Source organism: Symphalangus syndactylus, chromosome 8, assembly GCF_028878055.3.
Source record: "Symphalangus syndactylus isolate Jambi chromosome 8, NHGRI_mSymSyn1-v2.1_pri, whole genome shotgun sequence".
In the NCBI taxonomy this organism is placed as follows: Eukaryota; Metazoa; Chordata; class Mammalia; order Primates; family Hylobatidae; genus Symphalangus; species Symphalangus syndactylus.
In genome coordinates this window covers 38,698,568-38,706,490 of record NC_072430.2, presented here as the reverse complement: position 1 = coordinate 38,706,490, position 7,923 = coordinate 38,698,568, and the positions used below count along the sequence as shown (strand labels likewise).

Genomic DNA, 7,923 nt, shown 5'->3' with positions numbered 1-7,923 from the left:
AGCCCTGACTTCCACTAGATGCTCAAGGATTGCCCTGATTTTGCAAGGAAGAACAACTACTCAGGGAAACTGAGGCACACTTGTAGGTTAGAGTCCCTCAGTCTGCAGGAGACACACACATCCTCAGCAGTGGAGAAGTGGTTTGGTTACTGAAGCTGTAAATGAGAATTTTGTCTTTATATTAATTCCTGCTCTGGTTCTAGGGAAGAACTCCCCTCAGGCTGGAGTAAGGGGAGAACTGAGCTCAGACACTGCCTCTCAGTTGTGGGGGCTGCAGCCTGCCCCTCCCTGATGATATCTTCTCAGCTGTTTGCAAAACAGTCAGGGAGAAGGTGAAGCCCTGAGCCAGGCGGCCTGACTGTCTCTTTAAATGCTGGGGTCTGTGTGGGAGAGGGAGGGGCCGGCTCTGGAGTGCGTGAAATTCCTGGGCTCCTCCGGCAGTCTCAGGCTCAGCGCTCAGCCCTACACATCGCCTCTTGCATGCAACTCACTGAGAGGGAGAGGCAACCTGTCCTCCCCTCTCTCAGCCTCGGCATCTCCAGCCACCAAGGACCTGCTTTTCGCACCTCCAACAACCCCTCCCTTCTACCCTGCCACTCCCTCCCAGAGATTGAGGAAAAGAAAAGGAGAGAGAAAGATTCTGGAATTTGAACCTCCCCAAAGAGGAAACATACCCAGCAAACTCAGTTGATTAAACGTCAAACAGACATACAGACAGATCCTAAATCTTCTGTTCAGCTGGAAAGGTAAGGTTTGTGGGGAAAGGAAGGCAGTCAGGGTATGAAACAACTCAAGGTTCTTGTCCGTTCTGGGAAGAGGTTGCTCCTGAGAGGGTAGAAGTTTTCAGTTGGGAGCAACCAACCTAGATTTTTTTTTTTTTTTTGAATGCTGTATCCATGAGCCTTGGCTGACTGTGGAAATGGCTTTTCAACTGGCCTTTCTTTTCCTTCAGTTTCTCCTGGAAGTTGGGTCCTTTTCCTCCAGATGTTGGAAAAGTCAGAGAATGTTTTAGATTTTTATCTTCTTCTTTTTTTTTTTTTTTTTTTGAGTCTTTCTCCTATTTGCTTGAATTGTTAGTCCGAAATGATGTGTGCTCATCACTTCATTTTGGGCAGATACTCTTTCTTGACATTTTGTAGCCACTTCCCCCACTCATTTATTCATTTATTTATTTGGGCTGGTTAAAATGAGAAACAGAAGGGACGCTCTGAGGATCACAAGAAAACAAAATTGAATTGAGACAGGGATTTCCCTAGCTGTTGAGGAATTGAGGTGTATGTGAGTGTGTGTGTGCTTTTTTTTTTTTTTTTGAGGGGGTGTGAGGAGGTGGTTCTATAGTCTAAAAATTCAGGTTGGACTCCTGTCTTGTGAAGGTGGGCATACTTGGAGAAGGTGAAAAGGGAGTGTGTGTGTGTGAGTGTGTGTGTGTGTGTGTGTGCGGGTGTGTGCTCCTGTTTGGATCGGTTACAAGGGAATCTTCCTCCACTGCCTTCCATTTGTTTATATTAATGATTTAGTAGCAGGCTTGCCTGAAAACTTCCACTCTGTTCAAGCACTGTGGGTTTTGCAAGCTCTCAGTGACCTTAAAGCCTGGTTCGATGTATTGTTTTTTCCAGGCATTGTGCTGTACCCAGAGTTTCAGCTCTTTCCCTCTCTCTTTTTTAACCACAAAACTTAACTGCTTTAGAAACATCATCCTGATGACAAGGAAAAAAATGTGTCCCCCCACCCCCCCATCCCTTCTTAGGCCAGTGATGTAATACAAACCTAAGGGCTCGCTGCTTTGCAGGTGACTTACCCTGTGATTACTTGTTAAAAAAAATAAAATTTTCCCTTCCTCCATTAAATGTCTGCCTGTTTTAATTTGGATGTAGAAATATCATCATGCAATGAGAACATCTTATTTTTGCTAACCATTATTGGGGTTTAGGTAAAGTAGGATTCCTCTTCTCTGATCTTTATTTTTAATACTTTTTTTTTTAATGCAAAGGTCAGAGATCATTGAGAGCTAGCTTAGGATGGAGCAAGACAGAGTCAGGGCAAATAAGAGAGCTGGTAGGACAAGAGCTGTCTTCTCCCCGCTTCCTTCGGTTCCCGCTTTGGGGAGATAGTTTTTCTTTTACCACTACAAGCCACCCCAACATTCTTCTTTCTTCCTCTCTGCTGGGTCCTGTGGACGGCCCTGGGAGGGAGAGGGGGCACTGCTTGTCACACCTGGAGGACAGTGTAGTTTTGGGGGTCAGATGACCGTTTGCCTTTGTGATGAAGGTTCCAATGGAAATTTGAACTCCCAGCACGCTGGGTGACTTGGTACCCAGGATAGTCTATCTGGGGGCACCTGGAGGTTAGTCTGGGGAGCCTGGAGAACTGGCTCTTTATTAATTTGCCATTCTGGGTAGAGCCTTCCCTCATCGTTCAAGGGCTTCTGCGTCGCCTTTCAAGTTAAAATGGTCCCGCTGGTTATGATGGGCAAGTTTACCTAAGGGCTACTGGGTATGTGGCGGAAGGATGGAGGGGAGTGAGAGGAGGCAAGGCTGGTATTTATTTTTTAATCTTCGGGCTTAATCTGCCTAAGTCATATGGGGCAAACGATATTTCAGACGGGTGCTGGTTGTGCAGATATTCCTATTGTTTGATTTTTTGTTGTTGGGGAGTGGAGTAAGGGCTCTTGGCCCATTTTCTGCAGCCTGGGGTTCATCCTGCGAGTCAGTCTTCCTTCTGGAAGCGGGGGGAAAAGGCTGGACGCTGGAAGTTCGCTATTAAAGTGAGCAACAGGGCTGGGTTTATTTTTTAAAAACAACCAGACTGTGCGAATGCCCTTTTCTGGAGCTTTCTGGCCCTTTCTAGTGAAATAATAATTAAAAAAAATTGTTTCTTGAGAAGAGGAGGGGGCAGAAATTAAAGGGATTCTAGATTTTGAGAGACAACTACGTCTTTGCTTCTCTGGTAGTTCCCTATTATTAATTATTGGGGATTTGACGGGGCTCTGGCCTCCGTTTTTGTTGATTTCATTTTGGTGCTGCGTTTCTCCTGACTATGTTGATGATTTGCTGCTTATATAAGGGAAAGGATGTATTGAGGTGGACTGATGCTTGGGGTTTTGAGATCGGCTACTGAGATTGGGTGGCGGTTGGTGTGTTTGTCGATGTGCATGGTAGGAAGGTCTTTGCTTTTGGGTGGTAGGGGATGAGGGAATGGTGGGAGAACAGTAGATGAGATGCTACAGCAAACGGGGACATGGGGGGAGACGGAGGTAAGGTTGGAAGTCACCGGTTTGCAGAATTTCTATTCGGCACCCCCCTTTCTCTTGCTCCTAGAAAAAAAATCCATTATCTATAAAAACACATTATTCTTCAATTGGCCTTTTAGAGAAAAAAAAGAGAGAGGGAAGGGAGGGGTTAATTTGGTGAGGGGGCTTGGTTGTAATTAGCCCACTGCTGCAAAACTGAGATACAGAAATCCATCGGCACCAGCTTTGGGGGCATGGAGAGGCAGCGGAGAGATGGGGGACAGGTTGTCAGTCTTGGATGAACAGTGGAGCGGTCGGGTTGGCGTCTGGGTATTGTGTGTGTTTGTGTCTCTGTGTGTGTGTGAAATTTTTTACCCCACCACCAATTTCCCCCTCCATCCTCCCCCAATTCTGCCATGATCTTGCCTTCTATTTCCACACACTGCTCCCCCCAACCCTAGGCACACCCCTCCCCCCTTCCTCCAGCCCTTTCCATCTTCATGAAAAAAATTCTGATTCTGATGGCTCTGCGGCTCTTTTTTCCCTTTTTCCTTGCTTTTTTTTTTTTTTTTTTTTTGCAACACAACAGTGGTGCGATGGCCTTTCCTACATGCCACACGGATGCAGCCTTCTGATAGGAGGGCAAAGTCGGCACATCCACACACACACTGGCATACGCTCTTGCACACACACTCTCTGTCACATACACAGGCGCCGAGGGCTTAATTTTGCTTGGTTTCATTTCCCTTAACCTCTTTCCCCACTCTACCTCCACCATGGCTCCTTCCCCCCATCTTTGCATGGGGACTGCGGTCACGTTAGAGCCTCTTTTCCTCTCCGCAACCGCGGTCTTCTTTCTTCTCGCCATTCTTCTTTCCCTAAAGCTGTCGTGTGTCGCAGTTCATGGGATTAGCATGTTGGAGAGTCTTTGTGGGAAGGGACCTCACAAGCAGGGGATTGGAATGGGGGTAGATGACATTAATAATTTTTTTTGACCAAATAAGCAGCCAGTGATAATGATCCAATTTAACCATCCATGAAATATATGTTTGCGGTACATTGGAGGAAGGTTATGTGGGGGAGGCAGAGTCTGACTGGGTTACCTCCGGGGAGATTTGATGCCTGGACAGTAGAGCCACAGCCCCCTCCCCTGTACACATGTGTATGCTCTCACACACACCAACACGCACAGCTCTGATCAGTGGGCTGTGTCGAACCAGAGGGCACTGCAGAATATCCCAGAGAGTTGTGATGGTTAATTGGGAGGATGGAACAATGTCTTTGTCCGACCCAGCTCTCATTTCTACAGATGATGCCGGGTCTTGAAATTCTTGGTGCCCTTTGTGTTGGTTTACGGGTGGGGACTGGAAGGGTGTTTGTGTTTTGTCAAGCACCGGCGTGCCTCCAATTGGACAACATAGGATTGTCAACACTATGTGTGTGGTTCAAGCAGGAGGCTGCCTCCCTCTTTGTGTGGTGTGGCTGTGTTTGTTGGATATGTGCGTATCCAGCATCATACAGTGGCTCTGGACAGGTGTGGTAGTGACAGGGGTGGAAGGCAAGAAGCAGGGGTGGTCAGTGGGGAAGAGTCCTCAAGGTAGTTGAGAGGAGGGCAGAGGGGAAGAAACCGCTCCTGCCTCCAGCAGGAAGCCTCAAATGAGATCCCCACGTCCACGAAGCGAACCCGTGGGTGGGTGGCTCATGGATGACTGGTGGGCGGATACAGATTGAAGGAGGAGAAGGGGATGAGGTGGGCGAAATTGAGGGTTTTCCCTGCTGCCTTGCCAGAGCCTGGGGCTGAGCTCGGGAGGATGGTCCTTCTCCCCTGGCGTCAGCCACCTCTTGGGCGGCTCGGCCTTGTTGGAGGCTGCAGCCCAAAGGAGCTGAAATCACCCTTGGCCGTGAGAGCAGCCCAGCCCCTGTTTTCTCCTGGGCTCTGGCTGCCTTAACTACCGGACGCCATTTTCCCATCTTCAGCTGAAGGTGTGTCCCTCTTTATTAGCAATTATAAGTGAAATTGGAAAACATTTTGCCTAAAAGAAAAACAAAATCCTCAGAGCAAAATGCTGATTGTCTTACCTTTCCAGCGTCCTTCTCCCTTCTTGGGGCTGATCCTGAGGAGTTAGGGAGACAGGGTTACGTCATTGCCAGAGAAAGGGGATAAATGAGGAGTAGGACGCCTTGGGGGCAAATTATTGTGCCCAATGCAGAGTAGATTGCTCTTGGTATCCCCCGGCCGTGTTCTCCTTACATGACCCCTCAGGTGTGGATGAGAGACTTGCAAAAGAAGAAGCATTCCTTCTAAAACCTCATTGCCTAGAAATGTGCCGGCCTGTGTGTCTGTTCCTGCTGTGGTCCGGGACCTGCTGGGGGAAGAACGGTTGCGCTGCAGCTCTGAGGCTTGAGGGCCAGCTCTGTTGCTCTGAGGATGAAGCAAGTGCGGTGCTGTGGCTGGGCCAGCCACAGGTGGCCATGCTGGGCTCGGGGCAGGGACTATGCATGCGGCCTACTCCCAGCCGTTTCCTGCAGGTTGTTCCTCAAATTATACTCCTCAGAGAGACCTTTCCTGACCAGCTTTCTGAAATAGTCCCCTTACCCCAACCCCCTGGCTGCTTTCCAGCCCATGACACTGTCTTTAATTTTAATTGGTTAATCATCATTTAATATTATATTATACTATGATATATTGAAACATTTAAGATGGATCTTGTCTCTTTACCCCTCTAGAATGCAAGCTCTGAGAGGTCAAGGACTTTGTGTTCATTGTGGTGTTCACAGTGCGTAGGACATTTCCTGACACATAGTAGGTGCTCAACAAATGTTTGTCGATTGGAGGAAAGAACCACATGGGTTTAGTGTTGGAGTTTTCTTCTCTAGCACTTGGGGCCTGTCTTCTGGGAAGGGTGGACTTTGCCTCTGGTTATCTTAGCCCTGCCTGAATGTCTAGATCTGCTGGAGGAATTGCAACATGCTGAACTTCAGTAGAGTTTAGTAGAAAGGGCTTCTTTATCCCTGGCTCAGATGACTCTGCCTCCTTTGAGATCCTTCTAATATTAGTAATCACCATTCTCATCATCATCATAGTAGTAGTAGTAGTAGTAGTAGTAGTAATAGTCGTGATATAGCTATCATTTCTGCAGTAGTTACTATTTACAAAGTTCTCTTCCAAGTTTTTTTTTTTTTACACTCAGTATCTCATTTAATTCTCCAAACAACTCAATGCTGTATACTATTATTACGTGAGGAGACTGAGACTTAAAGTTACCTAATAAAATGACAGATCGAGGATTTGAATTCAGATGTGTCTTATGCCAGAGCCCAAGCATGGGACCCTTATGTTATAGTGTTAGAGGAAAAAGGCAGATGAATCATCCGTCATCTTATTCAGTGCCCTCAAGTACAAATGACAAGATGGAGGCCCAGAGAGACTACATGGCTTTTCCAAAGTTATGCACCACGTTTGATGCAGAGACAAAACTAGAATCAAGGTTTCCTGGCTGCCAGGGTAGGGCTCTTTCTACTCCATCATGCCACCTCGTGGGCTGTGGGCCCTTTCCAAGGGCATTGCAGCTGCTGCTATGGGGGCTGCCTGGGGTGCCCTCTTAGTTCTCCTTCTTCAGAGGGGAGTGAGGTCTTGGTGGGGCAGGTGGGTGGTAGGTGTGTCTCTAAGGAAGGCACACTTGCAGAACTAGGGGTCAGGGTTTCATGGCTCGAAGAAGACTGGTGGGCTATATTCCAACTGAGTGCTGGTTAAGGTTGTCTTCTGACCTTCCTGGGGGAGGAGAAACTGGAATGGATGAGGACCCCCATTCCAGTGGGGTGCTCAAGGTTCTCAATCCCATGTAGCCCTGCCCATCAAGGGTACTTTCAGGTCCAGCAGAGGCTCCATTCAGAGATCCAAGCAGCTGGTATCTGGATGCTGACGACCCTGGGAGCCTGTCGCTTCTCCTAGACTGGCCTAGCCTTCTTTCTCAAGAAGGGAGGCATGAATCCAGACATTGGATTCATGAAGACAGTGTGCTTCATTTGTGTTTCCAGAGGCTGGTTGGGGGGCATGATGTCATACAATGTGGGTGAAGGCCTTCTACCAGTCTCTCTGTTCCACTCTAGGGTTGGCCTTGACCTTGAATGGGAGAAGGATTAGACATTCTAGACGAGTATGAATATGTTTTTTTCTTTTTCTCAGGGGTGGGGTGGGGCCAGAGAAAAGTGGATTCTGAGAAGCAGGGAAGTCTTATCTTTAGCCAAGACCTTGAAGCAGAGCATGAATGCGTTTCTGCATGACCTTGAGATGGTGTAACCAGACGCCCTGGTTTGGGGAGACAGTGCCTGTTTAGACCTTTGTCCTAGTGTAATTAGTAACTCTCAAAAGTGTCCCAGTTTGGATGATAAAATATATGGCTATCCTTCTTTAAGATGACATCACACACCTTCTCTTAAAGGAATAGAGAGAGGAAGGGGGCATACTAGAGAGGGAAATCCAATTTTAGGTCAGGAAGGTGACTGAGAGTGCAGTCTTTCCCCAGCTCTACTTTCACTTGCCCCCACTTTCTAAAAGCTAAAAACCTGGATCTTCTGAGTATTCCTACTACTAGCATGACTACTACTTCTCTCCCAACTACTCTTACTCCCATCCAAGTGCTAACCAGGCCCGACCCTGCTTAGCTTCCGAGATGAGATGAGATTGGGCATGT

The 7,923-nt window shown here is 47.7% G+C and overlaps 1 protein-coding gene across 13 annotated transcripts in view; it reads left to right on the top strand.

Moving 5' to 3' along the window:
- The first annotated feature begins 460 nt into the window (after window positions 1-460).
- The window catches only part of NRXN3 (neurexin 3), a 1,686,195-nt gene continuing 1,678,732 nt past the window's right edge, over window positions 461-7,923 (top strand). For all 13 annotated transcript variants that reach the window (XM_055288598.2, XM_055288594.2, XM_055288597.2 and 10 more), the window contains exon 1: window positions 461-746. The gene's annotated coding sequence lies outside the window, so the exon portion shown is untranslated. The remainder of the gene's footprint in view (window positions 747-7,923) is intronic.